Below are 16,810 nucleotides of genomic sequence, written 5' to 3' on the forward strand. Positions count from 1 at the left end.
TGGCATCCTCTGCACAACGTGACCTCCCTATACCCAAGTTACCTGCAAGGTCGTGTCCCACAAAGGATGCCACTTTGCTCTACAAAATGGTGTCCTCCGTGCATCATGACCTTGTACACACTGGACATGTGAGGTCACACTGCAGAGCAAAATGGCATCTTCTGCACACTGGCGAGTGCCACAATCCATCTGCTGAGGGCTGCAACACACTGTTTGAGAACCACTAGGCTAGATTCAGCTCTCATTGAAGAAGCCAACAGGGGCTCAATCCAACTTCACCTGAAATCAATAGAAGAATTCACTGGGAGCTGGATCAGGGCCTTGGAGTCTTTCCATTGATTTTCATGGGAGCTGGATGAAGCACATGCTTAACTCTAAGCTCCTCTGCAGTCCCTTTACAGACAATGAAAGCATTCCATGCTTAAAGTAAAATACATACTTTAATGCCCTGTTGGATCTGAGCCTGACAGTAAAGAGGCAGGACCTTGATTCTAACCCCAACCACTTAAGAGCAACCCTAAGAGGGGCTGGCTCTATGATATGACAGAGGTAAGTGCTCTGCATAGTAATGAGTGTTTGCAGAATAGGGCAGTTTAATTTTTTTTTCATTTGTTAGCTTCGTGGACTAAAGTCAGACTTGCAGCCTTTTCCCCTTTGAGCTGTTGAATACCCCAATCTGAAAAAGTTAATTACTTGGAGCTGCACCTCTGTATAAATCAAACAGCATTTTTATTAATATGTAGGACAAAATATTTGCTCCTAACCTGAATAGCAGATATTAAGAGGAAATTACAACCCCCTGAAAATAATGGTTTACAGTGGAAATACTGGCATACCTTTAATTATGCCTTTCAAATGGTACTGCTGTAAAATATCATATGGGCCCCCCTCAACCCTATATTCTTGTGCATCCTCAGCTCTCACTTGAATGAGTGAGTGCCCAGATTGGGTTATGCAACATTTTTCATTGCAGATATTAGATTAGCTTTACCATTCATAAAAATGCAAATTACAGAGCATTTTAGCTGGAGATAATTTTATAAAGCCGCATTTTTTATGCATAAGATTATTCATAAAAAATCCTGCAGTTACTATACAATGACGAAACCCTTATCCACTGCAAGCCACTATGTTAGAACTAAAACTCTGAAGCATTACTTACATAGATATCGTAACCATTAGATTTTCCCTTTTCACAGTCAATCCCTAATTTGTGGTCCTACCTGATTGTCATTAAAGTTGTAATAAATAGCATTTAACAAAATTAAAAAGCAGTGTCAAAATCATTAGTTAGTTCAGTAGTATTTCTAGTTATTTTAACAGAAAAGTTATGCTTTAAAAGATACAATAGCATATTTTAAAAGAAAAATATTACTTTAAAAAAAAGAAAAATATCCCATGTTTTCTTAAATACCTGTGTTCTCATTGATAATTATATATTACATTAATTGAATGCATTTTATTCCAAACCTCATTCCAAATTATGGGCCAATCTTGCTCCCATTGAAATCAATGGCAGAAGTCCCGTTGCTTTGTCCAACATGCTCTTCTTGGATATCATTACATTTCTGAGCTGAAATCTGAAGGGTAGTAAATGCCACTAGAGGCAGCTCTAGCTCTCATTTCTCTGAGGGGGATAGTATAGAAACATGAAGCAGAGAATTAATATTTTATATACTGTTCTCAATACCTGCACCACTTTGGATGCAAACTGTGGATTTCTGCTTCACCAGCAACTAAGGAACTATCAGGCTATTAACCCAAGAACTAGAATGCTGCTGAAAAGATCCCCAGACTGTTTGCTGACAGCATTCTCTGCAGCAGCATTTGAAGGGACTGAGTTGCTGCAATTCTTCTCAAGCTCTGAAGAGACTAGGAGACACATATCACCAGTCCATAAGCACTAAGAAATCAGCTCTGAGAAGAGATTAGGAATGTGTTTCAGTATGCATGGTTAGGTACAGAAGTTTAGAATGTTATGTCGGAACCTTGTACTTGAATAAATGTAACAGAAATAAAGTGGAAAAAGTCAATGTAAGGAACACCAGTACATGTTAGATATAACAGCTTTCATTTTAAAAAGTTACTCACCGTATTCCAAATATCGTTTAAAATTTATTTCCTATAATTTATGTTTTCTGTGTGCATTAAATGTTTGTCTTATTAAGGGCCAGGTCAACACATTAAGATAATTACATTGCTCAGGGAAGTGATTGTTCACAGCCCTGAGTGACATAGTTATTCCAACCTAACCCCCAGAGCAGACAGCGTTACTGTCTCTCACGGAGGTGGCTTTATACCGACGGACGAGATCTCTCCCATCTGCATAGAGCATCTTCCCCACACGTGCTGTACAAATACAGTTGCGCCACTGCAGCACCATATTTTGCAGACAAGACCTAAGATACTGTATGATACTCTCTTTGAGCTTGACACCATTAACACCTACTTATCAGGCTTGTATATACACAATAGCCTCAATATTTAACTCTCTTTAATGCTTTCTGAAAAGACAGGACTCTGGCCTGTGTTTTAGCAGAGTCCCACTGAATTACAGGGAAAAGGGGAGTTTAATATATAATAGGGTCTTAGCATCTCCCCTTCCCTGTTACACAAGTATTAAAGTACATGGTAGCTCATGGGAACTCCTCTCATAATATCAGAGGGGATCTAAGTAAGAAGTGCTGGTTGGTTGCTCCCTCCGTAGCTTCTACTGGCCACGGTTCTCCATTACCGATCAATGGGAGCCGCAGGACTGGTGCCCACAGGCAAGGCCAGCATGAGACGACCTCCTGCTCTGACCTTCTCGGGGGCTGCAGGGACATGCCAGACTCATCCAGGAGCATCCCCTTGATGCTCCTGCTTAACTGGCTGGGGTGGAGAGAGCTTCCCTTCCTGCATTAATCTACTTATGAGTTTAGGAGGACTGAAGTAGAAGGGTGTCATCACAATGGGCTGAAAATGGAGATGCCACTTTCCCAACCCTTCAGTGAGGGGAAAGGGGATGAGACATCTCAATTGCTCCCTCTTGGAGGGATGGAAAAGTGACAGCTCCAGCTGCACCCTCCTATTCCAACTCTGTAAAACAGAGGGGGGGAAGGCCTAGGCACCTGGCAGAAGCAAGCCCGGGGGAGGTGTTCAAAAGAAGACAGGCAATCCTGAAATCACTGGGGAGCCACTAGGGTAAAAAAAAGTATGGAAAAGAACTCCACCCTGCAGCTTAAAGATTCATTCTGCATATTGCAAAGAATAGGGTTAGAGCTAGGGATGTGAACAGGTACATCTTACCTGGTTACATGTTAAGCATCATCTTTACCAGGTGATGCTTACCCAGTAATGCTGGTCCAGTGCTCCTGCCCCGGGATCCTGCTTAGTCATTTAACTGATTAAACAGGATTTTATATCCCTATGTAGGGTTAGGAATGAATTTGTAAGGGATTGGAGTGAGGAGCAACTATTCTTATAGATGATGGAGGAACACTATCAGATGGTTATATGATGATTTACATTTCAGCTGCTGAGGCCAAGCAGCTCTCATTGCCTGAGTTCACACTTTGAGACACAAATCTACATGGAGCTGCCTCGCTCCAGGACACCTGCAGTCAAACCACTGGGGCAGAAAGGGGAGGAAAATGAGAAAAGAAAATGGAGAATGGGAAGTCAGAAGAAGGCCATAGAACGCTGGGAGGCCCTAGGAGAATATATGTAGATGAATGGGGCAGAGACAACCTGAGAGAAAGCCAAAGAGAATCTACACCACACTGCTGAGTAAATGAGAAACAGGAGGACTCAGTGAAGTAGCAAACAGTGTAACGTGGGGCAACCAGAGAGAGGGCTGAACAAGGAGAACTAGAAGGGCTGAAGTTATCAGCCCTGAGGAAACACTAGTCAATGTCTCCCAAGCAACACAGGCAACTCAAGTATCTCAAAAGTCTCCTCGATGCTCCACACAGACCTACCACAGGCTACTGAAACAAGTTCAAGATCTCCGTTCTTAACATCAAGCCGCTCAATGGCTTGGGCCCAAGATTTCTGGAAGACTGCCTAAAGATCGCAGAATGAGAACCAGTCAACAGCTCCACTCCACAGGCACAATGGAACTCTCTACCATAAGGTTAAAAGCTTATCTGTGTGGGCGATGGAGCTTTCCTGGGGAAGGTGGAGCATTCTAGAGTGGAAGAAACTCTCAAGGAACTAAGGGCCATCCAGAACTGTGCCACTTTCAACTCTAGGTATAAGGTACACTTCCTTGTATGGACAGATCTGTATTTTTAAAGGCCCTACCAAAACACCACACTGCACACAGAATTCCCTTGATTGAGGAAGGCTGACAGAGAAAATGAACCACATATGGCAGATATCAGTCACATTAACTTCTGAAAGTGCCAAAATATAACAGACTAAGGTAGTATAAGAGCTAACAGAATAAAATAGAACAGAATATATGAAAAAAGAACAAGAGGAGGAGAAATAAGGAAAAAATCAAAGGGAGAGGGAAGTAAGATAAAAGTAGAGAGAATGATGAACATGGCAAAAAATAAAGGGGAAGGACACAGAAGTCAGAAGAAGAGAACAGGAAAATAAACTATGGACCAGCTATTCAAGTAGCATGAACTGGTGAATCTTCACAGAAGTCAATAAATCTATGGTCCTAGTCTACATTTAAAAATTAGATTGAAGTAGCTGTGTCACTCAAGGCATCCTGTACAACATAATTAGGGCAACATAATCTCTGGTGTAGGCAGGTCAATAAAAATACTTCCATCAACCTAGCTAACGCCTCCCAGAGAAACCAGATAAACCCTTCTGTTGATCATAGTATCATAGAACCATCTAGACCACTGTTTCTGAAAGAGTACCACGGCTGCCCTTGGCTGCAAAGGACGAAATGGAGCCAATGGGAGCCGCAAGGCTCCGTGGCCATGGAGCCGGTACATAAACAAACTGGGGTGCTAGTTAAAGTGTATCTGAAAGTGTTTCCACAGTTCAATTTCAGAAACACTGATATAGACCATCCCAGATAGATGTCTATCTAACCAGATCCTAAATATCTCCAGAGATGGAGATTCCACAACCTCCCAAGGCAACTTATTCCAGTGTTTAACCACCCTGACAGTTAGGAAGTTTTTTCTAATGTCCAACATAAACCTCCCTTGCTGCAGTTTAAGCCCATTGCTTCATGTCCTATCCTCAGAGGCCAAGGAGAATAATTTTTCTCCCTTCTCCTTGGGACACATTTTTAGATACCTGAAAACCACTTTCATGTCCCCTCTCAGTCCAACAAGCCCAATTCTTTCAGTCTTCTTTCATAGGTCATGCTCCCTAGACCTTTAATCATTCTAATTGCTCTTCTCTGGACCTTCACCAATTTCTCCACATCTTTCTTTAAATATAGTGCCCAGAACTGGACACAGTACTCCAACTGAGGCCTAATAAGTGCAGAGAAGAGCAGAAGAATGACTTCTCGTGTCTTGCTCAAAACACTCCTGTTAATGCATCCCAGAATCAAGTTTGCTTTTTTTGCAAGAGTGTCACACTGTTGACTCATATTTAGCTTGTGGTCCACTATGACCCCTAGATCTCTTTCTGCAGTACTCCTTCCTAAACAGTCATTTCGAATTCTGTATGGGTGACACAGATTGTTCTTTCCTCAGTGGAGTACTTTGCATTTGTCTTTATTAAATTTCATCCTATTTACCTCAGACCATTTCTCCGGTTTGTCCAGATCATTTTGAATTATGACCTTATCCTCCAAAGTAGTTGCAACCTCTCCCAGCTTCGTATCATCTGAAAACTTAATAAGAACACACTCTATGCCAATATCTAAATTGTTGATGAAGATATTGAACAGAACCAGACCCAAAACAGACCCCTGCAGAACCCCACTTGTTATGCCCTTCCAGCAGGATTGTGAACAGTTAATAATTACTCTCTGATATAGATATCTACACTACAAGAGTAGAGCTCTTGTAGGTACAGTGTATACATATTCTTAAAACATTTCTACCAGCTAATGATTTGGTTGTTTAAAAAAACCAGACTGGGATGTACACATTTTATAGGAGTCCTGTGGCACCTTATAGTCTAATAGATAAATTGGAGCATAAGCTTTCGTGGGCAAAGACCCACTTCATCAGATGCATGTAGTGGAAATTTCCTGAGGCAGGTATAAATATGAAGGTCAGAATAAGGCTAGAGATAACAAGGTTAATTCAGTCAGGAAGGGTGAGGCCCACATCTAGCAGCTGATCTGGAGGTGTGAACACCAAGAGAGGAGAAACTGCTTTTGTAGTTGGCCAGCCATTCACAGTCTGTGTTTAATCCTAAACTGATGGTGTCAAATTTGCAGATGAACTGTAGCTCCGCAGTTTCTCTTTGAAGTCTGGTCTTGAAGTTTTTTTGCTGCAGGATGGCTACCTTTAAATCTGCTACTGTGTGTCCAGGGAGATTATAGTGTTCTCCTACAGGTTTTTGTATATTGCCATTCCTAATATCTGATTTGTGTCTATTTATTCTTTTAAGTAGGGACTGTCCAGTCTGGCCGATGTATGTAGCAGAGGTGCATAGCTGGCACATGATGGAGTATATTACATTGATAGATGTTCAGGTGAATGAACCAGTCATGGTGTGGCTGATCTGGTTAGGTCCTGTGATGGTGTCGCTGGTGTAAATATGTGGGCATAGTTGGCACTGAGGTTTGTTGAATGGTATAGATATGTGGGCAGACTTGGCACCGAGGTCATCTGCCAGAAGTGGACCTCACCCTCCCTGACTAAATTAACCTCGTTATCTCTAGTCTTATTCTGGCCTGCATATTTATACCTGCCTCTGGAAATTCCCACTACATGCATCTGACTAAGTGGGTCTTTGCCCATGAAAGCTTATGCTCCAATACATCTGTTAGTCTATAAGGTGCCACAGGACTCCTTGTCGCTTTTGCAGATCCAGACTAACACGGCTACCCCTCTGATACTTGACATTTTATAGAGAGGAAGAGACAGCACATGGTTTGGTTTTTTTAAGAAAGAAAAGAGATACAGGAAGAAAAGAAATGGGTGAACAAATATCAAAAAAAGAAAGAAGATGGGAAAGGTGAAAAACAGAACAGAATTAGAAGTTAATGAAAATGGGAGATGGAAGGAGAGAAATAAAAAGCAGCAAAAAGATGGGATTATGAGAAAAATGAACTAGAAAATATCCACATTAGTGGAATAACTTTTTATAATATTATAGTACAGGCAGTCCCCGAGTTAAGCGGATCCGACTTATGTCGGATCCGCAGTTACGAACGGGGCCCGTCTCCCTGGTCTCCAGCAGACCAGGGAGAGGAAGCAAAGCGGCGGAGCACGCGGGCAGCCCAGACGCGTCTGGGCTGTCCGCTGCCCGCGTGCTCCGCCGCTTTGCTCTGCTCTGCAGACCAGGGGGACGGGGAACAAAGCAGAGCAAAGCCGCGGAGCCCGAGGGCAGCAGGACAGCCAAGGCATGTCTGGGCTGTCCCACAGGCGTCTGGAGCAAAGCCGTGGAGCACGGGGGCAGCGGGACAGCCCAGACATGCCTTGGCTGTCCCGCTGCCCCCGGGCTCCGCGGCTTTGCTCCAGACGCCTGTGGTACAGCAGCTGGGGCGCTGCCAGTTGGTCCTGTAGCGCCGCTCTGGGCGCTACTGGACCAACCCGGCACCACCCCAGCTGCTCTGCCCCAGGCATCCTGATTCAGCCACTGCTGGTCAGTTTCAGCAGCAGCTGAATCAGGACGCCTGGGGCAGAGCAGCTTGGGTGCTGCTGGGTTGGTCCAGTAGCGCCGAGGAGAGGCGGCACTACTGTAGCAACCCAGCAGCACCCCAGCTGCTCTGCCCCAGGCGTCCCCAAGTCAGCCGCTGCTGAAACTGACCAGTGGCTGACTACAGGAAGCCCCTGCCCCGGGCTTCCTGGAATCAGCCGCTGATCAGTTTCAGCAGCAGCTGACTTGGGGATGCCTGGGGTTCTTAAGTTGAATCTGTATGTAAGTCAGAACTGGCGTCCAGATTCAGCCCTTGTTGAAACTGATCAGTTTCAGCAGCGGCTGAATCTGGACACCAGTTTGACTTACATACAGATTCAACTTAAGGACAAACCTACAGTCCCTATCTTGTACGTAACCCGAGGACTGCCTGTACATAATGAACCTCTCTAGTCCAGTACCCTCAAGTCCTGACCGGTGCTTAACCAAAGAATTTACAGAACCACAGGAGGTCAATATTGTCTAGAAGCATTACCAACATTTCCACTGCTTACTGGGCTCTAAGAAGGTATTTAGGGGTAAATTAAAGCTAAATAACATCACAGACCACTGAGAACTAGGACTAACGGCTGTAAATAAACTTTATGGGACCCATGGGAAAGTTGGCCACACCCATGACAACTGCACACCCAGCTAAGTAAAATCATGCCAGATCATGGATATAGCTGGATCACAGAGTGCGGGACTAGAGAGATTCAACCTGTATTGTATTTCCCTGGGAGATATGCCACAGCTCTAAAGTTTGTGAGAGTAAGGGAACAATGCTGTTTGGGTAATCTGAGTTTTGTATTTAATACTATTACTGTTGGGTAGGTCTTTTGACATGTAAATGGACCAGTGTCAGGTAAATGCATTCTTCAACTGGCAAAGCATGAGGCAGAGGGGATGCTGCAGATCAACTTACCAAAAAAAAAAAAAAAAAAAAAAAAAAAAAAAAAAAGAGAGAGATTCAAAGGAGGAAAGTGAACAGGGAGGAGTGGTTGATTTATACATAGTCAGGATAGATGAAGACCAGCTGTTCCTGTGCTAAGGAAAGAGCAGTGCCAGGCAGCAGTTGGAGTCCCAGCAAGCATCCAGATTTGGAAGGGCAAAAGATAATATTAAACAAAAATACACAACTGCCTCATTTCCTTACTAGCTGATATTTAATTTATATTAAATTAAATGGCTGGGTATAGAGAGCTTGATTCACTTCTGCTGGCTTGTAGGAGTGTAACCAATACTAGAGTGGAGGGCAGGCAGCTGCAGTTTAGCAGGCAACACTAGAGAGAAGGCAGATGGTGTTTCCAACACTGATTTCACCCAGGCACTCTGGAACATTTCCATACATAGGGAGCATCACTGGCAGAAGCTATCAAGGAAATATGCTGAATCAGCATATCAATGAACTTGGCCTTTGCACCTCCCCCAACCTCTTTCATGTTCCCTGATGGAACAGGGGTTTGAGATGCATTGTGTAGCTGCATCTCAAGTCCAGGGAGACATTTTCTTCCAGGGAATAGTGGCCCACATCCTCAAACGTATTTAGGAAATCAGTGGAGGTTGAGTCTAAATACCCTTGAGGATTTGGGATTCTGTAACATTCATTCCATCAGAGCTGAATCAAGCCACCAGTGTTGATGTGAACTTCCTGACTTGACTGTTAGCATTATTCTCTGGAAACTATAATTAAATGATTAGGGTTATCTTGATTGCGTGATTTATTATTCACTCTGGCTTTTGATTTATTGTTTTATTCTTCCCTTGAGAAGTTCTGATGTGTGTCTGGAGTGGTCACAGAGGGAATGTTTCTTGATGTAGGATTACCTATTTTTGGTGCAAAAGACAAATTCTGATCTCACATAAATCTAGAATAAATATTGACTTTAATGGAGTTACTCTGGGAGAAAGCAGAATCTGATCCCTTCTTATTCCCCTTCTTCTCCTTGTACAAGGACACCTTGTTGAAGGGCTGCTGATGTTCTTGTGCTTAAAGTTGCTCACTGGCTTTTAGAACCTGATTTACATCCTAAATTATCAATATACTTATTAGATTGTACTTAAGTAGGTTTTAAATTGTTCTTCACTCTCAAATTAAGTGTTAGAATTCCTTTCTGCTTGTTCAGCTATGAAAAATTAAATGTAACACCAGATTTTATAGAAATATTTTGAGGACACAACATCCTGCTTAAACCCCTCCCTGCTTTACTAGAAGTTTATACACAGAATCTGGAAAATATTCAAAATTGAGGTTTTTCAGCATTTGCCAATATTGTTTCATTTCCCCCACATACAATTCAGTTCAACCATGGGCCTTAGGAAGGAGGAGAGAGACATCTTCCTAGATCTCTCTGTTCTCATAAGTAATAACTTGCTGCAGCTTTGGTGACAAACTGGCAACACACTTCTGTAACAAAGGTGTAAAACCAGCTGTTTCTTGCCATCCTCGCTGTAGGAAAGTTGGCCAGTTATTGCTAAAACCACAAATGATTCAACTCTAGTTTATTATAAAACACTAATACATTTGCTTATAATATTGTGATCATGATCAAGGAAAATGGCTAAAATAAGAATTAATGGCCCAGAATCACTAGTCACACACAAAAAAGGGTTCATGGCTATACACAGTGAACTGCTGCTTAACAATAGATACACTCAGATTTTATTGCACTTATTTAAAAGTTACTCTAACACTTATTCCATCTTCTAACTTCTTACTGATAGAAGCTTAAGAAAGAGCTTCCATTCTGGGGAAAACACTGTGCTAAAAAGGATCTGTTGGTAGATCTGCAAATTCTGCTAATGGGATCGATATATTCCTGCTATGCAAGGCTCGAAGTACACCTCCCCAATAGATATCATTGATATTCTGTTTAAGACCATAGCTCACAGAGAGCAATCCGCAGTTGTGTTTTGCACTAGGCAAAGGATAAACAGTGTCGAATGGGGCTATGATCTCTGGAAAACAGTTCTGAAAGCGAGCTGGAGGATTTTCGTTTTCTCGTTGAAAAATTCTTCTCTCTCAGAGGGAGGGGCTTTAAAAAATTGCCATCAGGTCCAACGAGGGAGTGTACCTCCCATTTAGCAAGTCTGATTTGAGCCTGGCACCCGCGCACGGGAGCCGTTTCACATCCACTTAGCCAGTCTCCTGTTATGATTGAAGGCTACTTATCGCTACTTTACTTTTTGCCTCCTGCCTGAGCTCCGCAATGCGAAAGGGATTCGGCGAGGTCCCTATCGATCTGCGCTGGACAAGCCACTAGCCCTCCCCATTCGCAGCGCACGACCCCGCAGTGAAACTCAGTCGCTGCGCCCCAGCCTCCCCCGCCCTAGATCAGACGGGAGCGATCCCCAGAACTGCCACCGGCTCCAACAGGCGTTTCTTCCTCCAGAGGGCAGAGAATCCTCAGTCCAGCCCAGCGCGCTACTGACCCCAAGTACAAACCAGCCCGTTTCTCGTGTGCAAGGGGACTTCAGTGGAGTAGCGGCGTCTTACCGGGCCAGCCCTTACCTGGACAGGCTGACGGGGAGGGAATCTCCCAGCACAAGGAGCCCCTTCCCGGGGGGCTGCCTGGTCCCCAAGCACCGAGGACCGGGCGACACCCAGCGCAGCCCCGCAAACTAGACGGGAACTTGGAGAGCCAGCTCCGGCCGGGGACTGCAGCGGGCGCAGCCCAGAGGCCCGGACAAAGTTGACTTGCTCGGTGGCTCCGGGCGGGATTCCAGGGCGGGGGGCAGCAGCCGAGGAGCCGGCTGGAAGTTTGGAGCAGGCGGGGGAAGCGGGAAGGGGCGGCCCGGCTGGCAAGGCAACGCCGCGGGCCGGGCAGACCTACCTGGGTCCGAGCGGGTTCCGACGCGGCGCTGCTCTCCCTGCCCGTCCGCAGCCCAGCGGCTCGGCACTGCTCAGGGAAGATGCGCAGGGAGAGGTGGGCGGGGCGAGGGACGCAGAGGCGCTCGCCCCATTGGCTCTCCCCGGCCCCTTAGCCGAGCCCCAGCCCCAGCTGGGCTGGGCGGTGCGCACCTCCACTGCGGACAGAGCGCCTCCCGCCAGGGCTGAGCCTGCCCCTTCCCGGGGCGAGCCCCGCTCCGGAGGCTGCCCGAGCCCCGCTGCTGGACACGGGAACTCCAGCCAGACTTTACCCCTCCCACGTGGGCGCGTATTATTGCGCGCCCCAGCGCTCCCCCCCTCGGACAGTCAAAACCCTCCCCTGAGCCCGGGAGGCGCTAGAAAAGCGGGCACGTGCCCTCTGTCGGCTCCCTTCCCTGCGGCTCTAAGCAGAGCGCCCGTGCGGCTGCCCCCTGTTGTGCCACAGGAGCGCAGACCCGCAGCGGCAGAGCCCTGCAGCGCCTGGCCCCTGCCACTCGCTCCACGTTACCTCACTCACCCCCGTTCTGCCACCTGGAGGTCTAGCTGCTCCTGTTGCGCTCACCCCCGAAACGCCAGATCCTGCCGCGTCCCAGCGCAACAGCCTCGTTAACCCCGAGGTTTTCTTTCGGTCAGATTCGGCCCCACACCAGAAACTGTCAAAACAGAGAACGAGACCTCTGTTGCCCCAAACTGGACCCCAACCCATTCTGGTACAAAAAAGCTGCAAATACAAATGGCACCTGGCGCTGGTTTTTGGCTGCACACCTTGTTCTCCGGCCTAAGCTTAAAACTTTGGCAGCTTCTCCTGGTCCATCCGAATAATTGGGATCCCAACGTAAAAACTCACTGGATTCAACAGGCCCGAGGTGTCAGGTTAGCCTTTCTGAGGTGGTGTTGTATTGGAGTGCAAGAAGGTGTGTTAGTCTGGTGCACTTGGAGTGGCTGAGTTTGTTAGGTACGTGTGCAATAGGATTTCAGGGCTGGGCACCAAAATCTACCGACATCCTGCTTTTACTTTTTTTCCTCTTATTCAACAATAGTATTGAGCATCACATGTATAATAAAAACATTAAAGGAATTTGATTTACAATAGCATTCCACCTGCTGATTTACTAATGTGGAAAACAAATCACTTCATTTGTAGAGGAGAGGGTGTGAAGTGCAAAGTAATGATGTGTATAGGGCACCTAGTGTATAAAACATACATTAACACAAATGTGATCAGAATATCATTTAGAATGCAATTACATTGTAGGGTAGTTGCCAATATTTATAGCAACTGCCATCCCCAAGAACACATCCACTGTACATTGACTCCACATTGACTCCACATACACATACAATATGCACTCTCTCTCAAACGCACAGTATCCAGATTACATACGCAATAGTTTAAAGATATACAAATGTTTTCCTCCTTATAAACTGTGGAAAAGTTATACCCTACCCACAGCGCAGAGCATTTGGCATGTGTGTGATTTTTCTCACTCCAAAAAATCTTATACCTAGGATAGTCTTGTTCATATTAATATAAGTCTCTTTGTATTGATATAATTGGAGCCACACTATACTTTGGATAATCTTTGTACAGTAGACAAGACCTTAGACATTCCTGAGCTCAGTGCTGCAACACTAAACTTTTAGGCAACTAAGCCTGTATCCTCAATGGAATATAGGCTCTGTCTACACTGCGCACTTTAAAAACAACATAGCTGTGCCACTTCATCCACACCACCACTGGCATGCATACGGAGTGTGCCAGGTGTGCCCAGGCATACCCTAATGTCTTAGAGTTTCCAGGTGTCCAGTTTTCTACCAGACAGTCCATTCTGGGGGGGGGGGGGGGAGGGGGCTCTGTCCAGTAAAAAAAATCCAGAAAATACCAGACATGTGCAATGTGGTTTTCTGACTGGGAGCCCAGAAGCCTGGTGGGGGGAGTGGCTGGGAGGCAGGGCACGATCGGTGCTGGGAGCCCTGGTTGTGTGTGAGGAGGAGACGCAGCCCGGTCTGTGTTCCTGCGCTCGTCAAGCGCGTGGTGGAGCTGCAGCCGGACTGACTCGCGCTTCCCCTGAACCGTGCGGAGGGTGGGAGCACCCTGGGATCTGCACTGCCTGGGTCAGTCCCGCTCCCCACCGGCTGATACGGTCCTCCCCGCTGCTCCCTCCTGGCCAGCCAGTTGGTTCTCCCCCATTTTTCCTCCCGATCTTCCCCAACCAGCCCCGCTGCACCCACCTCCAGTCCTGCTTCTGGCAGGCAGTTATCCCCTCCTCTCCCAATCTTCCCCAGCCAGCCCCGCTGCACCCACCACCAGTGCTGCTTCCAGCGGCCAGTTCTCTCCTCCTCCTCCTGAGCTCCCTCGGCCAGCCCCACTCTCGCTGGCTGGCCCCCTTTCCCCCCTATCTTCCCAGGCCAGTCCCGCTCTGCCCTCTCTCTTCCCCCCTTCCCCTACCAACCAGCTCTGCTTCCCGTCGCCCCTCCCCGATTTCTCCCAGCCAGCCCCCGACCTTCCCCACCCCCACCAGCTCTGCTTCCCGGCTCCCCACCCCTTCCTCCCAGCCGGTCCTTCCTCCCCACAATGAAATGCGTCTGGTATTTTTTTTTAAGACTACCTGGTAACCCTATAATATCTCAAAAAAAGTGGCTTTGCATTTTAATTTGATCGCATGATACGCTCTTTTAGTTTTAAAATATGGATTGCTGTATTATGCAATAAGCGCTGAATTGCACATGTAAAAAACAAAGTAAGAAGTACAATGTCCCTTACTTAAGTTTGTATTTTTTAAGTAAAGTTTAGTTGTTAATTTAAAAAAATTAGTTTAGTTAAGTTTTAGTTTCTTTAGTTTGTTTTATGAATAAAAATAATGTCCTTCATGACTGAGTATTCAATAAATGTTTGCCTTTAAAAAAAAATTCCCTGGGTGCACACCCTAATGAAATGTGCTGCACATGCCTATGCACACCATTATAAGGTACATTGTGTAGCTGTTCTTTATCACCAGCACTGTAGAGTGCAAGTGTAGATTTAGCTTCAGTTAGCTTCCCAAACCTGAAAAAGGGTTCTCTCTCACCAACAAAAGTTAGCCCAATAAAACATCTTGTCTCTCTGATATCCTGGGAGGGACATGGCTACAGTATTGCATATGACAATGGGGAAAGTTTACCAAGGGAAAATTTGGTTCAGACTACGGACTTTTTGTTGCCCTGTACCTTGTTCAGACATTATTAATCTGTAAAACGGATGTAAAATGTAACCAAATCAGAATCATAGCATTTTGCACCCATTTAAGCATTTTTGTCGCCCTCCGCTGAACTCTCTCAAACGCATTCACATCCTTTCTGTAATGGGGGGAGGAGTGTCTAGAATTCAACACAATACTCCAGATGTGGCCTCACCTGTGCCAAATAAAAGGGAATAATCACTTCCCTAGATCTGCTGGCAGTGCTCCTACTAATGCATCCTAATATGCTGTTAGCCTTCTTGGCTACAAGGGCACACTGTTGACCCATAGCCAGCTTCTCGTCCAGTGTAATCCCCAGGTCCTTTTCTGTTAAACTACTGCTTAGACGGTTGATCCCCAGCCTGTACCAGTGCTTGTGGTTCTTCCATCCCAAGTGCAGGACTCTGCTCTTATGCTTGTTGCACGTTGTCAGATTTCTTTTGGCCCAATCCTCCAATTTGTCTAGGTCACTCTGGACTCTATCTACTTCTCCCCCTATTTTAGTGTCATCTGCAAACTTGCTAAGGTAGCAATCCATCCCCTCATCCAGATCATTAATAAAGATGCTGAACAAAACCTGTCCCAGAACATCTGATTCAACCAAATCCTATTCCCACATACACCAATTCAATCCTATTGAAGGGAAATGGAATCAAGGTTCTCTACTACTGAACATTCATAATTTAAAGAGCATAGTTGTGATATAAAGTAGAAGTAAATAAGCCTGCAGTGGATCAGGTTTTTAAATGAAAACAAGAGCTAACGTTGAGAGATAGTGGTAATTGAGAACAGAATCTTGTCTTTCAAGTGATTTTACAATCCTGCACTTTCTACACCAGCCTGTGAGCTGGCACAACAATGGGACGAGTATAGTTGGATAATGGGTGCCTGTTCCAGTCCCTGCACTAATACCTGGTAAGGACATGGGCCAGATGGATGCATTTGTTTCTATTATGCTAAGAAACAAGCCACTTGAATTTGCACCTTTCTGGGATTTTGCACACTGCGTTGGTCACGACTACTGCTGACTGCAGAATCTGTTTAGATTCCCTCTCTGGATGTAAATTAATTAATCTAAACCAGATTTATACCACTTTGCACTACCGAGGAGAGACAATCCTTCTCTCTTATATAAATCACAGCAACTCCTTTGAAGTTACTCTTTTTTAACACTGATGTGTAAAAAGCGACATAAAATATCCATCAATGTAAGGATTGTCTATGCACAAACATGAACCCGCCACTGAAATAATTAAATTGGTTCTAATTTATATGGCTTGTTATTTCAATGCTCTTGGACACTTTCATTTTAGAATAATCAAAGATTTCTATTTCTACTTTGATTACACTAATAGAAAACAACTTGATCTAAGCATTTTCCTTTCACTAATGAATTCGTTCTCACAATATGGCAGTGAGATAGGGAAGTATTTATTACATTTGTCTTCTCTTCTAGTCATAAAGCATTAGCTTAAACCATCTAAGATTAAGTGATTTAGAGCATTTCTACTGTGCAGTAAAAGCCACGCCACCGTGGCTCACTGGTATCTTGCATGACTTAAGCTGCAAGGCTATAAAACTGCAATGTAGATATCTGAGTTAAGACTGGAGTCTTGTGAAAGGAAGGTATTGAGGCCTACCCAGAATATGTCAAATGAGCACCAGTTTAATTGTAAGTGTAAAGGAAAGGATTGTGAGATACAGGAGATGTAAAAATAAAACAAAATTTGATTGGATGACCAATAGTAACCCCGCTTTTAGGGAAGTTAGTAACTCAGACAGCAATATGCAACAAAATGCTGATTACCCCAAATGGAGCAGACAAAAGTTTTTGTAAAGGCAGAATGAGACAACAAAAATCTAATGTCAGCAATTGTCAGGTGAGTGGAGGAATACCAAAACAGGATATATAAGGTTGGATGGAACATACCAAGACTGAATCCAAAAAGCTAGGTCTGATCAACCAGAG

At 45.1% G+C, this 16,810-nt stretch overlaps 1 protein-coding gene across 2 annotated transcripts in view; it reads right to left on the minus strand.

Moving 5' to 3' along the window:
• Positions 1 to 11,880, minus strand: part of KCNS3 (potassium voltage-gated channel modifier subfamily S member 3) — a 33,292-nt gene extending 21,412 nt beyond the window's left edge. For both annotated transcript variants that reach the window (XM_075923447.2, XM_075923448.2), the window contains exon 1: positions 11,589 to 11,880. The gene's annotated coding sequence lies outside the window, so the exon portion shown is untranslated. The remainder of the gene's footprint in view (positions 1 to 11,588) is intronic.
• Positions 11,881 to 16,810: the final 4,930 nt, after the last annotated feature.

This window comes from Pelodiscus sinensis, chromosome 3 (genome assembly GCF_052426305.1).
Source record: "Pelodiscus sinensis isolate ZL-2025 chromosome 3, ASM5242630v1, whole genome shotgun sequence".
NCBI classification, from domain to species: Eukaryota; Metazoa; Chordata; order Testudines; family Trionychidae; genus Pelodiscus; species Pelodiscus sinensis.